This window comes from Cherax quadricarinatus, unplaced genomic scaffold, assembly GCF_038502225.1.
Source record: "Cherax quadricarinatus isolate ZL_2023a unplaced genomic scaffold, ASM3850222v1 Contig245, whole genome shotgun sequence".
In the NCBI taxonomy this organism is placed as follows: Eukaryota; Metazoa; Arthropoda; class Malacostraca; order Decapoda; family Parastacidae; genus Cherax; species Cherax quadricarinatus.
In genome coordinates, this window is record NW_027195271.1 from 127,501 (window position 1) to 146,260 (window position 18,760).

General features: G+C 43.5%; 1 protein-coding gene across 1 annotated transcript in view; it reads left to right on the forward strand.

Annotated features, from left to right (window-relative positions):
* Nucleotides 1-18,760, forward strand: part of LOC138851280 (dual specificity protein phosphatase CDC14A-like) — a 118,070-nt gene that overhangs the window by 24,066 nt on the left and 75,244 nt on the right. The gene's annotated exons all lie outside the window — the stretch shown is intronic.

The window sequence follows — 18,760 nt, forward strand, 5'->3', positions numbered from 1 at the left end:
CATGCTTCCCACCCATATAAGGGTGTTGGTACCACTATACACTCATTCCCCTCTTTTCATTTATGGATAACATTCTTTGTCTCCATGGATGCAACAATGCACCACCCACCTTTTTTCTATGGCTTACCTCGTCATTCATATACCCATCTGCCGACACATCCACTCCCAAATATCTGAACATGTTCACTTCCTCCATACTCCCTCCAATCTGATATCCAATTTTTCATTGCCTAACTCGTTTGATACCCTCATTACCTTACTCTTATCTGTGTTTACTTTCAACTTCCATCCTTCCTTCTACCCACTACCAATCCTACCTTTACCACTTCCTACTTTTTACATTTACCTCCTCTTTTCCTTTGCTCACTTCCATTTCAACTTTTTCTTTCCCTCTAGGACTCTCACCTCTCTCCTGTAGTTTGCCACCATCCACTTCCCTCTTGTCTTCCCTCTTTTGCCCCACCCACTTCCAATAGCCACCCCTTTTCATTTTTTCCCTTTGTATTCTACCAGCCTTTTTCCTTTCCCCTGTACACCCACTTGATCCATTTGTACACCTGCCACTGTTTCTCATTTTCACTAATCAGCAGCATCCTACTAATTTCTCATCCTTGTCACTCTCCCAGCTCTCACGATTACCCCCACTTATCCCCCCCACCTCTTCCTTTTGTCAGTTCCATTCTTCTATCACTTTGTCTTCCACATTCTATTTTTACCCACCCAAGCTCCTCTCCCACTCTTCCTCTTCTCATTTTAACTCTTCTCAAATTTTACATCTTGTCATCCAAAAGATCCAGCAGGGGTTAGCCTATATTTATGTCTGGTGAAGACATAGGTTTTGTTGGCACCCAGGATATGTTATAATGAATTGTAAGAACGAATGAAATAAATTGAAAGAGGAGGTTGTGCTACAAAATTGGGTTACCAGCAGCAACACACCTGGCTCATCAAAAGTATGTCATTGGAATGAAAATTTATAAACAAAGGCAGAGCACTAAAAAACCGAGTAGCATAGGAGCAACAAGACATAATTGCCCTCATAGAAATACTCTTAAAAATAATGCAGCATTCCCAGAGGGATATCACAACGTGAGAGAATGAGAAATGGATCAGTGATTTTAATGATCAGGAACCCATAGTTTTGAGTAGTTTCCTTTCCTTTCTCTGCTCTCCCTCTCACAAATGGCACATAATGCTGGTGAAAAGCTCTTGATCCAAAGAGTTAAAGCTGTCCTCCCCAGGATCAAATCTGATTTTACATTCCCAAAGCTTTGACTCCTACAAGTTTAGCTGTCAGTATCTGTCCACCTACCTGGAGTCTACAGTGTGTTCCGAGAGTCAATTCCCTTACAACATGCACCGCAGCCTGGCTGATTAGGAATAGACTTGAGAAACCTATAAAATTCCTCAGTATGTACCTTTGATTAGTTTTGAGTCTTACAGTTTTTATTTACACAAGGATCTTTCTCATTTACTTTCACGTTTTTCCTTTCTCTTTTTTCTCATTTGGCTTTTTCTTTTTTGCTTTTTCTCCTTTCTTCTTTTCTTTCTCTCTCCCATGTTGGAGGCTCTGATGAAATGACAGATCCGTCCAGGCTGGGTCCAGATGAGAGATGAGCCGTTCTGCTTCGTTCTCTATTCTGTTAAGAAGTTGCAGATGAGACGGAGGGCAAGCAGTCCAAGAAGGTAGAGCATACTTGTGCCTCATACAGACTATTGCAGCTTCTACTGTCAAGCAGATGTGAAGGTTTGACAAGGTTAAGGATCCCTAGCTTTATTGACAAGCTATTTACAGGTTAAGGATTCCTAACCTTATTGACAAGCTAGGCACAATTACCTACATCATCATTTGAAAGCATTTGTTGTTATGAGACTGTACAAGTAGGGAACAGGATGAAGTTGGAGCCCATCTGGCCAGGCCAGCATTTTTCATTTGATCAACTGACGTTATCGTTAACATCATTATGCTGTCACCCGAATGTGTTCCATCTTTCGAGTCATCCTGGGTGTGTGTATGATCTCAGATGGAGTGATGTTCTGGAGAAGGAGTACAGCCAGAGTGAAGTTGCTGCTTTCTGCCGTCTTGTGGCATAAAGAAGCTTGTTTCACGCTGTCCTCGAAGTGGATCAAGTGGTATTTTGACAATATTGGCCTGTACACTAACGAGTAAAGGCCACCCACATCCCTCCTATGTTGAAGGCTCTGCTGAAATGACAGATCCTATCAGGATGGGTCCAGGTGAGAGATGAGACGTCTTGCTCTGCTCTCTACTCTGTCAAGCAGTACCGCCCAGATGAGGAGGGGCAGGCAAGACCAAGAAAATTAGACACTCAGGTGTGGGCGTACTTATTACTCGTCACAGGATCTTACCTTCTGTCAAGCAGCAGATGCGAGGATCTGTGAAGTCACTGTAAAGCTTCCTGGCTGCCTTGTTTGCAAGATTTACAACATGGTTCTTCATAGTTGGATTTGGAGTCAGAATTTCACCCCAAGGATATCAACTTCTTCTCGGGTGCCAACATCGTCCCATTCATCCTTACTACTGCACCAGCATTACCATCATGGTGCCTAGAGACGATCATCATTTACGTTTCTCAGGTGCAGAGTGTTGCCATCTATTTCCCAAGCTGATATAGCTCTCAGCTGGTGATTGATGTAGCTTAGAGCAGCTGGCATTTCTTCTCTTGGATAAGTGAATGTCAGTGTACAGTCGTCTGCATATGCATGTGATTCTGGGATGAGATGAAGAAGGTCGTTGAAGTAGAAATGACAGATCTTTCCAGGATTTGTCCAGGTGAGAGATGAGACGTCTTGCTCTGTTCTCTACTCTGTCAAGTAGTCGCAGATGAGGAGGGCAGGCGAACCAAGAAAGTGGAGCATACTCAAGGTGTGAGCGTACTTGTGCCTCGTACAAAATCTTGCAACCCCTGCTGTCAAGCAGATGCGAGATATGGCGAAGTGCTGTAAGCTTCCTGGCTGCCTTGTTTGCAGGATTTACAACATGGTTCTCCATGGTCAGTTTGGAGTCAAATTTCACTAAGGATATCAACTTCTTCCCCAGGTGCCCAACACCCTCCCATTCATCCTTACACTGCCAGCATTACCATCTTGGTGCCTAGGATCATCATTTATGTTTTCTCAGATTGCAAATGATACTTACCCATCTATTTCCCCAAGCTGATATAGCTCTGAGCTGGTGATTGATGTAGCTTTGAGCAGGCGGCATTTCTTCTCTTGGATAAGTGAATGTCAGTGTAGTCATCTGCATATGCATGGGATTGGGATGGTGAAGAAGGTCATTGAAGTAGACATTCCGCAACAATGGTCCCAGGAACACTTGCCCGATAGGATGTCTTGCTGATTCTGTTCCGTGAGAACTACCCTTAGAGATCTGCCATGAAAGTAATCACTGAGGGCAGCGTAGATCTGCAATTCCCAGAGCTTGCAGTTTTGCTAAGAGGCCCTGGTGCCGCCCGATTAAAGCACCAGCAATGTCCCAGAGCTACCACACACAGCTGACTTTGGATTCAACCAGTGACTGGTGCCGCATAGTAGAGGTTTAACAACAGATCAGCAGCAAATGTGCACCTAAAGCCATATTGACGGTCACAAAGTAGTGAGTGGTAGTCAAAAAACTGTCATTTGTCTCAAGGAGCTTGCCAATGATTGACAGGAGCGACACTGGTCTGTAGTTGCTGATTTCTGTTCTGCTCTTCTTTTTGTGAACAGGGACTACATTTGCCTCTTTCCACAGAGAAGGTCATTTACACTGTACTTGGCAGTGCTGAAAGATCTCTCTCTCTCTCTCTCTCTCTCTCTCTCTCTCTCTCTCTCTCTCTCTCTCTCTCTCTCTCTCTCTCTCTCTCTCTCTCTCTCTCTCTCTCTCTCTCTCTCTCTCTCTCTCTCTCTCTCTCTCTCTCTCTCTCTCTCTCTCTCTCTCTCTCTCTCTCTCTCTCTCTCTCTCTCTCTCTCTCTCTCTCTCTCTCTCTCTCTCTCTCTCTCTCTCTCTCTCTCTCTCTCTCTCTCTCTGTCTCTCTCTCTCTCTCTCTCTCTCTCTCTCTCTCTCTCTTTCCTCTCTCACCTCTCTCTCTCTCTCTCTCTCTCTCTCTCTCTCCTCTCCTCTCCTATCCTCTCCCTCCTTTCTCTCCTCTCTCTTCTTTCTCTCCTCTCTCTTCTTTCTCTCTCCTCTTTATTTTTTTTTTTTTTTTTACACATGGTTTGACAAGTTGAGATCCCTAGCTTTATTGACAAGCTATTTACAGGTTAAGGATTCCTAACTTTATTGACAAGCTAAGAGCTGTTACCTACATCAGCTCATTTGAAAGCATTTTTATTGTTATGAGACATACAAGTAGGGAACAGGATGAAGTTGGAGCCATCTGTGGGCCAGCATTTTCATTTGATCAACTGACGTTATCTCGTTGACATCATTATGCTGAACGAATGTGTTCCATACTCGAGTCATCCTGGGGTATGTATGATCTCAGATGGAGTGATGTTCTGGAGAAGGTACAGCCAGAGTGGTCTTTGCTTTCTGCCCGTCTTGTGGCATAGCTTGTTTTAGCGCTGTCCTCGAAGTGGATCAAATTAGTATTTTGACAATATTGGCCTTGTGTACATAACAGTAAGGCCACCCACATCCCTCCTATGTTGTTGAAGGCTCTGCTGAAATGACAGGTCCATCCAGGATGGGTCCAGGCAGAAGATGAGACGTCTTGCTCTGTTCTCTACTCTGTCAAGCGATCGCAGATGAGGAGACAGGCAAACCAAGAAAGTGGAGCACTCAAGGTGTGGCGTGCTTGTGCGCCTCAATGCAGTATCTTGCAGCCTGCATGAGCAGATGCGAATGCGGCGAAGTGCTGTAGCTTCCTGGCTGCCTTGTTTGCAAGATTTACAACATGGTTCTTCATGGTTAGTTTGAGTCAAATTTCACCCCAAGGATATCAACTTCTTCTCCAGGTGCCAACATCCTCCCATTCATCGCCTTACTACTGCACCAGCATTGCCATCATGGTGCTAGGGGCGATCATCATTTGCGTTTCTCAGTTTGATATTGCTTGCCATCTATTTCCCCAATGATATAGCTCTCAGCTGGTGATTGAGTGCTTAGAGCAGCTGGCATTTCTTCTCTTGGATGATGAATGTCGATGTACAGTCGTCTGCATATGCATGTGATTCTAGTGAGATAGAGAAGGTCGTTGAAGTAGACATTCATAACAGTGGACCCAGCACACTTCCTTGGCATGGGCGCTTGCCCCAATAGGATGTCTTGCTGATTCCGTTCAGCCAGAGACTACACCCAGAGATCTACCATGAGTAATCACTGAGGGCAGCGTAGAGCCTGCAATTCCCAGTGCTTGAAGTTTTTGCTAAGAGGCCTGGTGCCACACCGGTCCAGCGCCAGCAATGTCGAGTACTACCACACAGCTGACTTTGGATTCATCCAGTGACTGGTGCCATAGTGGAGAAGGTTTAACAACAGATCGGCAGCAGAGTAACCTTTCCTGAAGCCATATTGATCAAAGTAGTGAGTGGTAGTCAAAAATCTGTCATTTGTCTTGAGATTGTGTCTCAAGGATCTTACCAGTGATTGACAGGAGTGACACTGGTCTGTAGTTGCTTTGATTTCTGCTCTGCTCTTCTTTTTGTGAACAGGGGACTACATTTGCCTCTTTCCATGGAGAGGGCCATTTGCTGTACTGAGCAGTGCTGAAAGATCACGAGTTAGAGGTGCTGGCTGGTCTGCACATCTTCCTCCCAGCAATCTTGGGCTCAACTTGTCTGGGCCCTACAGCCTTTTTTCTTGGTCAAGTGATTTAAGAAGGAAATACACCTCCTCACTGCCTTGTCACCCCTGACGGTTTGATGCAGTTCTTGCAGCTGCCAGGAGTCCCTTGCTGGATCAGGAACTTGCATTTGGTAACAAAGTGTTCGGCAAAGAGGTCCGCTTTTCTCTTGACTACTAGCTGAGGTGGTCCCATCCTGTCTGATTTAGAGGTGAATAATTTCATCAGACAGATAACCTTGTCTGTCCTTGACCAGGGACCACCAGGTTTGGAGCCTACCCTACCTGATGCTAACTTTCTTTAGTGTCCAACTCCCATTTTAGCAATGGCCCACTTTTGAACATCACCCATATGCCTACAGGCTTGCATGTATTACCAAGTTCCTGTGTAGATGGTAGGATGTCTCTTATACCTTCGCCATGCTTTGTACTTGCCAGTAGCAGCCTCTCTACAACTTGAAAGCCAAACCAAGGCTGATCTGTAGGCTTTGTCACACTGTGCCGGTGAGGAATGTGTTCTTGTTGCAGATTAAGGATGTGTCCAGTGAGCTTTCACTTGGTTGTCAACATCCCCCTGGAGCATTCAGTCGGTGGTCAAGCAGCTCAGAGCAAGGGCTGGCCAGTGCCTCTTTCCTCCTCTCTCTCCTCTCTCTCTCTCTCCTCTCTCTCTCTCCTCTCTCTCTCTCTCTCCTCTCTCTCTCTCTCTCCTCTCTCTCTCTCTCTCCTCTCTCTCTCTCTCTCTCTCTCTCTCTCTCGTCTCTCTCTCTCTCTCTCTCTCCTTTCCTCTTCTCTCTTCTCTCTCCTCCTCCTCTCTCCTCTCTCTTCTGTCTCCTCTCCTCTCTCCCCCCTCTCCTCCCTCTCTCTCCTCTCTTTCTCTCCTCTGTTTTCTCTCTGTCCTCTCTCCTATCCTCTCTCCTCTCCTATCCTCTCTCTCTCCTCTCTCCTGTCTCTCCTCTCTCCTCTCTCCTCTCTCTCCTCTCTCTCCTCTCTCCCATCCACAGATTTAATATAAGCACACATGCCTGGTGTTTGCTCAGGCCCTCTACTACTTAAAACTTGCTTCATACACTTAGTCAAAACCTTTCTTGGGACAATCCTTACTCGTCATTCCAGCCGTAATTTTCATCCTCTTGGTCTTGCTATGCTGCTCCGTCCTTTCTAAATGCCCAAACTACCTCAGCAACCCTTCCTCTTCCCTCTGAATTATTCCGTTCATATTCCCTCGCCATTTGATTCCTACTCGAAATTCTTCGCATAATGTTGACATCAGTGTTCTAAAACATAGTATCAACACTGAATCTAGCTTCCTCCTAGTTACAGCATTAAAGCCCATGCCTCACACCCATATAAAAGGGTTAATATGATAAAGATTTGTGAGTTAGTTTGTGCAGCAGTTTCGTCTATAGGCTGGGCTGGAAGGTAGAAAAACCCTCGAGACCCGTCACAGGTATCAGTGATTCTTAACTGTATGGCCGCGCCTTCCCTAGTATATTAATAAATATGATATATATTGTAGAGCGCATTTCATTTGTAGTTATCTTCCCTTTACATATATCGAACCGTTGTTTGAATCTCGTGCGGTTTTAGCGCCTCTTCCTGATAAAAATTTAAGAAAAAATAATTTGCAGTTGTATTGAGTATCATATATGCTACCAAGTGGTGCCAAGAACAATGCTGAAAATATTCATAGGCATTACGAGTAGGTAGGTACTAATGAAATTATACTGGCTCTGTGTTTACTTGCATTTAATATGACAGTAAAACAAAGCGGACGTATTCCATTTACAGATTCAATTCTTCGCCCACAAATAGCCATCTGTTTTGCAACGCAACCCTGCGAAAAATAAAAGCTATCACAAGCAATTATTTTTAATGAGGTGGATGATACCGGCTCTTTTCACATCCAACTCTCGTCATAATATTCGGTGATGACTGAGTGTGCATCAAAGACCGCTCTCTATATTCATGCTTATTTTGCTGCTGTAAATTAATCTCAGCCAGGGCTGAAAATCCTATGTCTCGCAGATATGTATATTGATGAAAATAGGGTATTGAAGGGCTTGCTGGTTTACATTTTAACAAACTGGTGGCACACAAAACTTCAAGGCAAGAGTCATGAAGCTAACTTGTATTACTTTCTCTTCCCTTCCATGGGTTGAAAATGATTGCCTTCCATTTTCCCAGGCGTTGAATGATCCACTTGGTTTAGTGCTCCCCATGAATGTAACAATAATACAGTAAATACAATGGTAATCTGTTGTGCCAAGAGCAGTAACAGCTTAGCAGATTCGGTTACTTCAAAGATGGAGGGGTGCGCATGAACTTGCCTTGTGTTGCTGGCCGGACATAGCTATGAGTGTAGGTTGTTCTGTGCTGTATAAATGTATCGACCATCTTCGTCGCCTCCAACATTAGTATATTAATGAATGGCATTGATTATATTTTTCACAATACCTTCAGTAACCAAGACTACATAATGTTGGCACATGAACAGCTTGTACGTAAGTAAACATGCGTTTGCAGAAGTGTGTTGGGGAAAGCACCACTTTAGAGGTGCACACACAGTGGGGCATTGTTTGTTCGGCTTGTGAAGCATGTTACCCTTTACTGGTTTAGGGTTTTTTCTTCTTGTAGTCAACGAGGCCTTGGGAAGAAAACGACAAGTGCAAGGGTTAGTCAGAGATAAAAATATGAAATGTAAGAATATAATGAGAAACGAAGCTTACATAAGAATTCTGAATGGATTTTCTTTTATTAAAATAAATTAATACAAATATACATTTTTTTTTTCAAATTTAAGTGAACGACTCTTGATCCGAGGGATTGGAACCAGGCGTTGCATGGCTCCTACAGTTTTAGCGCTTTCCCATGAATATTATAAAGCAAGTACATTAATCATGCCAATTGTCCATTATACCCTTTTTAACCCCCCTCCCCCTGCCAGGGGAGGCTACTTGATGCTGGTGAGGGGCTTTTGATCCAAGGAATTTCACCTGTTCTCTCCTTAGATCGAACCTGATCGTTTCTGCCCCTTAGATGGTGTACGACCCCAGCGTCTCGGTATTTCCAAGGTTATAAATACTACTAAAATTTGGTTTAAAATTTCATACCGGTGCTGTAAGTTTCACTTCACTCTGTTCTGGATTTCTTAGTGCATTAAAGTAACCTTTAAGCAGATAGTTTGCTGGATTTAGGCATAGGACTGGGCATTGTAAAATAAACAAAGGATTGATAGACGATATAGATAAACCTGACAGATGAGGATAACTGTAAGACAAGGGTAAAGAGATTGAGGTGTGGCGTTCATCGCTCCCAGTGAGGTGAAAGTTGTAGCTAACGTTTATGAATGGGAAGACCTTCACGCCATGGCCTCAGCTTCGTCCGGTGCACGCTTGGGCCCCCTCGTGTCTTTCCGCTGCTCCCCTTCATAAAATGTATTCCTCTGTTAAGCCATGTAAGCACAGTCAGTTGTGCGACTTAATGGATCTTAATGCTGTGACACCTGTATATTATTCATACCTAGTGTCTACGAGCTTGCACAAACGCCTTTGAATAGGGGTAATGCAGCCCACGAGGCTAGTATCGAACCCTGTCATAGGTATTTAAGAGACAGAGCCAGGAACCGAGACCTTCCTGAAATCACGGCTTTGAAAGTAAATATACTTCAAATGTGAGGGGCTCCTGATCCAACTAACTGGACCGGACTTCTAGTTCCTTGGATGGAACCTGATTGCTTCCCATTTCCCCAGGCCCAGTATGACCTTAATTTTCAACAGTAGTGAAGTTACAGGAATTAGGCCGTAGAGAGAAACTAATGGACTTGAACCTAACAACATCGGAAGATATAAAATCTGGAAAATCTAATGATGTACAGTACAGAATACACGGATAACCCGCACGTAGGAGAGAGGAGCTTACGATGACGTTCGGTCCAACTTGGACTATTTACAAAGTCACACTAACAGAAAGGAGAGAAGGGGGCAGTTTATATATAGGCCATCAGACAGGGACAGGACAAAAGAGGTAGTGGTAATAGTAGTAATAGTAGAGTTTTTACCTTTGATATACCTTTGAAGAGTTTCGAGAGTTTAACTGCTCTTGGAGCTCGGCCATGGGCCAGGGTCGTCTGGTGCTTGCCTGATCAACCAGGCTGTTGCTGCCCCACATATCCTTCGCAGCATGGTTGAACTGGCACCTGGTGAAGATACTTGTCCAGTTTCATCTTAAAGGCTTCTACACTTGTTCCAGCAGTGTTTCTGAGATCCTCTGGTAAGATGTTGAATAGTCTGGGACCCCGGATGTTGATACAGTGTTTCCTTATTGCCCCCACCGTACCCCTGCTCCTCACTGGGTTTATTTTACACTTCCTCCCATATCTCTCACTCCAGTATGTTGTTATGGCATTGTGCAGATTTGGGACCAAGCCCTCGAGTACCTTCCAGGTATATATTATCATGTACCTCTCTCTCCTCCGCTCCAATGAGTACATGTTCAAGATTTGAAGGCGTTCCCAGTAATTTAGGTGCTTTACTGGCTCATTGCGAGCCATAAACGATCTCTGTATTTGTTCCAGCACTGATATTTCTCCTGCTTTGAACGGGGCCGTCAGCACTGAGCAATATTCTAAACGAGTGAGCACTAGCGATTTGAAGAGTGTCACCATCGACATTATTTCCCTTGTTTTGAAAGTTCTCGGTACCCACCCCGTCATCTTCCTGGCTGTCGTGATCTTTGTCTTATGTTCCTTAAAAGAAAGGTCAGCTGACATAATTATTCCCAGGTCTTTTACTTGTTCATTTCGTTCTATTTGGTGACCCTCTTGAGTTTTGTATATAGTGTTCCTTTTTAGTTCTTCATTCTTTCCACACCTAGGCAGCTGGAACCTATCACCATTGAACGTCATGTTTTCCACTGCCCACTGGAAAACCCTGCTTATGCCTTCCTGTAATTTTTCAGTGTCCTCTACCGTAGTGACTTTCATGCTTACTTTAGTGTCATCTGCAAATGATGATACAAAAGTGTAACGGGTGTTTTTATCTGTGCTATGAGGATGAGCAACAGCAGAGGTGCCAGGTGCACTTGGTGCCTTGGGGCACTGAGCTTTTGACCTCCCTGATTGTAGATGAATGGAGCATATGTGCGAAGTAGCTTATACACCGTAGGCAGGAGAGGTGCAGCAGTCTTAGGTGGTGCCACATTTGTCCAATGTGGAAGTAGGCAGAGGCGTCGTAAGGGAGGGGGCCGCCCCGGGTGAAACCGTTTAGGGGGTGACACCATAGAGCCTCTAAAGGTGACACTAATGACCACAACAGTGCTGTACCAACATAAGAGAAGAAACCTTCGTTTCTTTCTAGCCTTTATAGGGAAAATCATTGATTTTGATGATGTGATAGACGATTTTTCATAATTGAAGACGAGAAAATGTTAAGACCAGATACATTGAGATGTTACCTGTACTCAGTCATATCGGAACTAGTGTTTCTCTGATATTGCAATGTTTTTCTTTATTTTTCAAGTCTTTGTTTTTGTTTTTGCATTGTTGAAGATGAATAAATGTAGGATCTGTTGCCTGTACTGAAAGTGGTATTTGAGTTTGTTTCCTCAATATTACTACGAAACCGACAAGTTGTTAAATTAGACACATGTGCAACTCTTGGGTATCTTTATTGAGGAAACGTTTCGCCACACAGTGGCTTCATCAGTCCATACAAAGGAGAAACGTGAAGAACAGGAGGAAAATGAGGTAATCAGTCCCTCAACCTTAAGTCGGTTCTTTCTCTGAACCATTCATCTACAATCCTGCCAGACACTGCAACTTCTTGGGATCTTAATACTTGGGAATTCTTCACTTGCCTAACCCTTGGGCACGACCTACTTCCACACTGGACAAATGTGACACCACCTATGACTGCTGCACCTCTCCTGCCTGCGGTATATAAGCTGCTTCTCCACACATATGCTGTATTCTACTCAAGATTGATGGACTGACTACATCGACTCAAGGTTGAGGGACTGATTACCTCATTCTCCTCCTGTTCTTCAAGATTCTCCTTTGTATGGACTGATGAAGCCACTGAGTGACGAAACGCTTCCTCAATAAAGATACCCAAGAGTGAACTGATTCTTCAGAATCTCCACGACTATGGTGCTCTTCGCACCTACTCCTAGGTTGAGGGACTGATTACCTCATCTTCTGTACATAGTTCTACTGTCTTCAAGTTATGTCCTAGAATTTGTATTGATAAAGCCACTGGATGGCGAAACGTCTACAATAAAGATACCCAGATGTTGCACATGTGTCTTAATCTCACCCAAGACTTGGTTTAGAAAGACACGTAAGCAAACACTATGACATTTATTAGAAAACGTTTCGGTCCTGGGACCGTGATCAAGGTCCCAGGACCGAAACGTTTTCTAATAAATATGTCATAGTGTTTGCTTACGTGTCTTTCTAAACCAACTTGTCGGTATTTATTACCAAGGTTTATACCATACCCAAGACTTGCACATGTCTAATTTAACACCTCCCTGATGCTGGATCTTGCTCTGTTTACTACTACTACTTGTTTTGTGTGTGTTAGGAACCCGAAAATCCATCTGCCAACTTCCGCGTAATGCCCATGGCATTTCTTTTTCGAAATCTATGGAATTTGTACTAATGTCAAAGATCAAGAAAGAAGAGCACTGCAGGAAAGCTAGGGGCCCACAGAGGGTATGAACAAAAACACAGGGATGGGGAGGATAAAATGAACCAAACACCCGTGACTTATGTAAAGCTAAAGAATACAAGTGCAACTAGTGAGACATTTTCTTGTGGCACTTGTCCTTTTACTTTACATATTGTCGGTGATTCTACCAACATTAATACAACCCGTGACTTAACCTGATTCTTTTTTCTCCTCCCTCTTCCCCTTTCCTTTCTCCTCTTTCTTCTATGGGTTTTCTTTCTTCTGCCTTGGGTGTTTGGTTCTTTTTATTTACCCCCCCCCCTCCCTCCCTGTGTTTTTGTTCATACTCTGTGGGCCCCTAGCTCCTGCAGTGCTCTTCTTTCTTGGTCTTCTACTACTACTACACCACCACCACTACTCGGCTTCCTTTCCTACTACCTCTCTTGTCCCGTCCCTGTCTGCTGGCCTATATATACTGTCCCCTTCCCTCCTTTCGGTTAGTGTGACTATAAATGGTCCAAGTCGGACCGAAACGTCATTGTAAGCGAGAGGCTTGTACAGACGGAACCTAGAAGCTATTAAGCCGCGGGGAAGTACTACGACAGTACCAAGGTGGCAAATAAGTGGGAGAGACTGGGCGAGGAAGCAGTGGAGGCAAACATCGCAGTTTCAAGAGTAGGTGTGAAAGTACACAAGAGGCCCTGAATTATAATGCCGATCGATTGTAGATTGCGAAAGAGTGTTAAGAGTTACACCACATCCTCCTGGATTGCTTTTTTTTTTAACATTATCAGTTTAATTAATGGGGTTTCTAATTGCTGCTAGTAATTTTGTGATAGTTTTTTTCATGCTTTTAGTTTTTTGTGACACCTTTGATGGTCTTGGGTGTGTTGTATTCGTTTGTTCATTGCTAAGATCGCTGAATGATTATCTCGGTTCAAAATGCTCCAAATCCACTACCTATCTCTTGGATTCCATTGTGTCTCGGATTTGTCGCTCTTTCACTTTTTTTTCCAGTGCTTTTTTCGTAATTTGAATGTCTGGCTTCTCTCTGTTGATGATACTAAGCAATCTTTCACCATTTTCTTTTATTTTTGATATATGTGGTTTTATACTGTCTTTAACTCTACCAGTGAGCTCATTTCGAATACAGTCTCTGTAAGTTATTTACTTTGCTCAGGCGGAAATCCAGCTCCTGGACCTAGCCTAAACTAATTACCAATGCTGCTCCTACTACATATTATAAAAGTTAGAATGTATGTAAACAGTTATCCAGTACTACTTGCTGATTAAATTTATTTGTGCGTCCCTTTCATTTATTTCTTCTCACGGTAGGAAAACAAATCTTTAAAATCTGGCTCACGTAAGGGTTGTTTGTGCCTCCAGCCCAGGATAATGTGTTCGATCACATCATCCAGTTACTGGTCAGACCCAAGTGTGCTCAACCAGGCTGGCGCGATAAGTACATTATACAGTATGCACGAGACCGCGCCAGTTGCCAACTAATACATTATGATGCATTATTAGTAGTTGCCTTTAACGGGGGGAGGGGGGAAGGTGAGGCGTTGATGTTAGTGCTAGATCTTTATCAGAGGATTAAACTTGGTTATCTCATTTCTGAAGCACAATATGACTTGTGAAGACTAATAAATACGACAGTAGCTTTGTCAGCATAGTAGTGATTAAGGTTTACATTGTCATAATTCTGACATTTATATGACGTCGCTTACAAAAGGAAATCTTCTCCCACCCCCACATGACAGTTCAATATATGTAGGTTTTTGTCTAAGTAAAGACGTCAAGACTGTGCCTTAGGGTACTGAGATTTTTACTTTGCTAATGCTGGATTTTGCTCTGTTTATTACTATTTGTGTTCTGTTTATCAAAAACTTGATAGTCCATTTGTCTGCTTTCCATGTTATGCGTAACGCCCTCAATTTATGTGCAATTACTCCATGATCACATTCGTCGAATGCCTTTGCGACATCTGTGTAAACCATCCATCTGTGTTCAGGTTTTCTTCCAACGCCTCCATAATTCTGTCATAGTGGTTTAGTAGCCGATCTAAATCCATGTTTGTTTGGGTTGTGTAGGTTCTATTGTTCCATAAAGTTTGTAATTTGATGTCTTCGCATGGGTCCTGTTATAACCTGTGGGTCCCCTTTTTTCCCCCATTGATAATGTATCCAACTGTAGTGTTTGTAGGGGTCGAGTTGTAAATCCTGTGCTCTGCCTCTTGCTCAGTAATGGAGTGTGGTGTGCATTGGTGAGAGAGAACGAAGGTGACCCCAAGAGTGTGGCTGGGTATGGTGAAGGTTGTCCAGTTTCTCTCCCGCTATTTGTTGCTTGTCTGCCCTGGCCTCTTAGTCATGGGGGTTTGAGTGCGCGCGCTCGTATGTGCGTGTCTGAATGTATATGTGAGTGTACGCGCGCGCGCACATGTATTCATAAACAAATTGTCGCATGCACAGGCTGTAAAAATATGAAATAAACCACGGGGAGGGTGGGTTGTGATCAGCTCTTTCGCTTTCGGTAATATGCCGCCATCATCAGTAGAAGAATCCGTAAAGGAAACAAGCAATATTAGCTAAGATTTAGTGTGATCTCAGGAAAAAAGTATTAAACAAAACAGCATCAAATGAATACATGTATCAATATAGGTTGATGGGCATAATATATACAATGGGAAGGGGAGTAATCCCTTTCAGAAAGGCAAGGAAATTAAGCTGCTACTCCATTCCCTTGGGTCGAATCTGATTGCCTACCCAAGCTCTGTATGAATGACCCCTGCCCTGAGGGTTAACGATCTTCCTAGGAATGTAATGACCCACATTTTTGAGAGGAAGCCATAAAGTTGTGGTAATTATCCAGAGAGGACCGAAATGTCTCGAGTTTTCTCTCGAAAGGGTGGGCAACTTCTGAACTTTTTCAGACATGGTATTGAGTTGTTATTCGTCGGCCCCTCAAGGGAGGTTCCTTGACGCTGGTAAGGGGCTCCTGATGTAGGGAATTGGATCTCTGCTCTGGTTCCTTGAATTAAGTCTGAATACCTCCCCCCCCCCCAGGCGCTGAATAATCCCTACGGGTTTAGCCCCCCCCCCTTTGTGATTATTATATTCGTTGGATCATGCGAGTTGAAAGGTGGGTGGCTTCCCCCATGAATATCTGATAATATACGGTGTTAGTCTTAACTATTGATGTCAGTACATTTCTTATTTTCCACAATATTTACCGTCATTGGTCATAATTTTTTTTCTTAGATTTTTAAACCGTTGTTTGCAAAATTTTGCCCTTCTTCTTCTTCTTCTTCTTCTTCTTCTTCTTCTTCTTCTTCTTCTTCTTCTTCTTCTTCTTCTTCTTCTTCTTCTTCTTCTTCTTCTTCTTCTTCTTCTTCTTCTTCTTCTTCTTCTTCTTCTTCTTCTTCTTCTTCTTCTTCTTCTTCTTCTTCTTCTTCTTCTTCTTCTTCTTCTTCTTCTTCTTCCTGTTACAAGACAATAAATTCAGCGAGTCTAAACTGGTGTCATAAAATTAACATACGTAAGAATGGAGGAACTCTGCAGAAGACCTACTGGCCCATACAGGGCAGGTCCTTATCAGAACCACCACTACCCACTGGAAGAAAATCAGAATGCAGATGTAATATACACAGACTTTGCAAAAGCATTTGACAAATGCGATCATGGCGTAATAGCCCATAAAATACGTGCTAAAGGAATAACTGGGGAAGTGGGGAGATGGATCTTCAACTTCCTAACAAATCGAACACAAAGAGTAGTGGTCAACAGAGTTAAATCGGAGGCTGCCATAGTGAAGAGCTCTGTTCCACAAGGCACAGTACTCGCCCCCATCTTATTCCTTATCCTCATATCAGACATAAACAGAGATATACACCACAGCACCGTATCATCCTTTGCGGATGATACTAGGATCTGCATGAGGCTGTCATCTGCTGAGGACGCGGTTAACCTCCAAGAAAATATAAACAAAGTTTTCCAGTGGGCAACGGTAAACAATATGATGTTCAATGAGGACAAATTCCAACTACTCCGTTATGGAAAACTGGAGGAGATAATAACTAGAACAGAGTATACTACTGACTCCGGCCATACAATAGAGCGGAAAAATAATGTAAGGGACCTGGGAGTAGTAATGTCTGAGGATCTCACTTTCAAGGATCACAACAGTGCCACGATCGCACGTGCAAAGAAAATGATAGGATGGATAATGAGAACTTTCAAAACGAGAGATGCCAAGCCCATGATGATCCTTTTCAAATCACTTGTTCTCTCTAGGCTGGAATACTGCTGTACATTAACATCTCCATACAAAACAGGTGAAATCGCAGATCTAGAGAGTGTACAGAGATCCTTTACTGCACGTATAAGTTCTGTCAAGCACCTTAACTACTGGGAACGCTTGGAAGCACTTGACTTGTACTCGTTGGAACGCAGGAGGGAGAGATATATCATAATCTACACTTGGAAAATCTTGGAAGGAATGGTCCCAAATCTGCACACAGAAATCACTCCCTACGAAAGTAAAAGACTGGGCAGGCGATGCAAAATGCCGCCAATAAAAAGTAGGGGCGCCATTGGTACACTAAGAGAAAACACCATAAGTGTCCGGGGCCCAAAACTGTTCAACAGCCTCCCATCAAGCATTAGGGGAATTGCCAATAAACCCCTGGCTGCCTTCAAGAGAGAGCTGGACAGATACCTAAAGTCGGTGCCGGATCAGCCGGGCTGTGGCTCGTACGTCGGACTGCGTGCGGCCAGCAGTAACAGCCTAGTTGATCAGGCCCTGATCCATCGGGAGGCCTGGTCGTGGACCGGGCCGCGGGGGCGTTGATCCCCGGAATAACCTCCAGGTAACCCAATAATATACTCCCGTACCCACGACACCAATCAAACCCATCCCATCCCACTCGTATATTTGTCCAGTCTGGGTATTATCATCGCTCGCCATTGCACACCTCAGAGTTTGCTGTTATCTTTCCTCAAATATGCTTACCACAGCTTCACCTGGTTTTATATATATTAATGATTATGATGATTAGTAATAATATTACTAGTTATATTAATAATAATGCTGCGGCTCACAGTTGTAAAGACTGTTGCAACTTGGTATCTGATAGGTGAAGGCCGGGCAGTGAAAGTTTGTCTGCGTGTCCGTAGAAGTGTAAGCGAACCTGGGTGTGTTGCGGGAGAGGGCTGAGGCTTTCCACTCCTGCTCCACTTCCCCCACTACCTTCAACCCTACAATGTATTTTGAGTATATTTGAAGAAACCTTTTTTTTTTTTGTAGCCTGAAGTTTTAGCTGCTACCAACCTTTCCCGTTGACCTAGTGCTCGCCCCGTCAGTTTAGATTTGATAATGGTTTAAGACGGACCGAAACATTATCTAAAGTTCCCTTTCCAAATTGTGGGTTGCACATTGCTCCAGCCAAGGTGTTATGACCCATAAGGGTTTAGAGCTCCCCCATGAATGTAATAATTGTCAAAGGTATGGTTTCATTTGCATATAAAGTGACTGGCTGGCTGCTCAGGCAGCAACACAGTACACATGCATGGTATTCTCTACGTGTTGCCTTGTACTTTAATGATCCAGCTAAAAATATCTAACCAACACAACTCCCGCCAGTGGATTAAAGTTAGATAAATTTATATTTAAAAACGATTTAGAGAAAGACTGATTTGGTCACAGCTATGAATCTGTGGAATAAACTCTCATTAAAGTGAGCAAGCGCTTTGGTTTTTAATGTTGAAGGGCTCATGATCCAATGAATCGGAAATACTTTGCCTTTCTTATGATGAAACTTGACCTTAGGCCGAGCTGTGAGAGTAGGGAAGCTCTGGAAGCAGGTCACTAGGTTGGTCGCAGTAATGGTGCACAATACCGATAATTTGATAAACAAGACATGTTTAACACCTGAGTATCTTTCTTCTGAAGACGTTTCGCCAACCAGTGGCTTTATTAATTCAATACAGAAGTTAATTGAAGGTATAGAAACTGGAGACGGCAGATGAGGTAATCAGTCCCGCGGCTAGATGGTGTTCACCACCGTAGTCTTGATGAATCTGAAGCATAGACAGGAAGATGGTCGCGGTGTAGCAGTTGAAGATATCATCACCTACTGTACTTCTATGATTGAGTCCTTCACAGCGACTGTCTTCAACTGCTGCACCTTATCTGACCCTTATATGAATGACAGTCTTCGTATCTGTACTTCAGATTCATCAAGACTACAGTGAACACCTTCATCTAGGCTGAGGAATTGATTATTTCGTCTTCTACTGTCTCCAGTTTC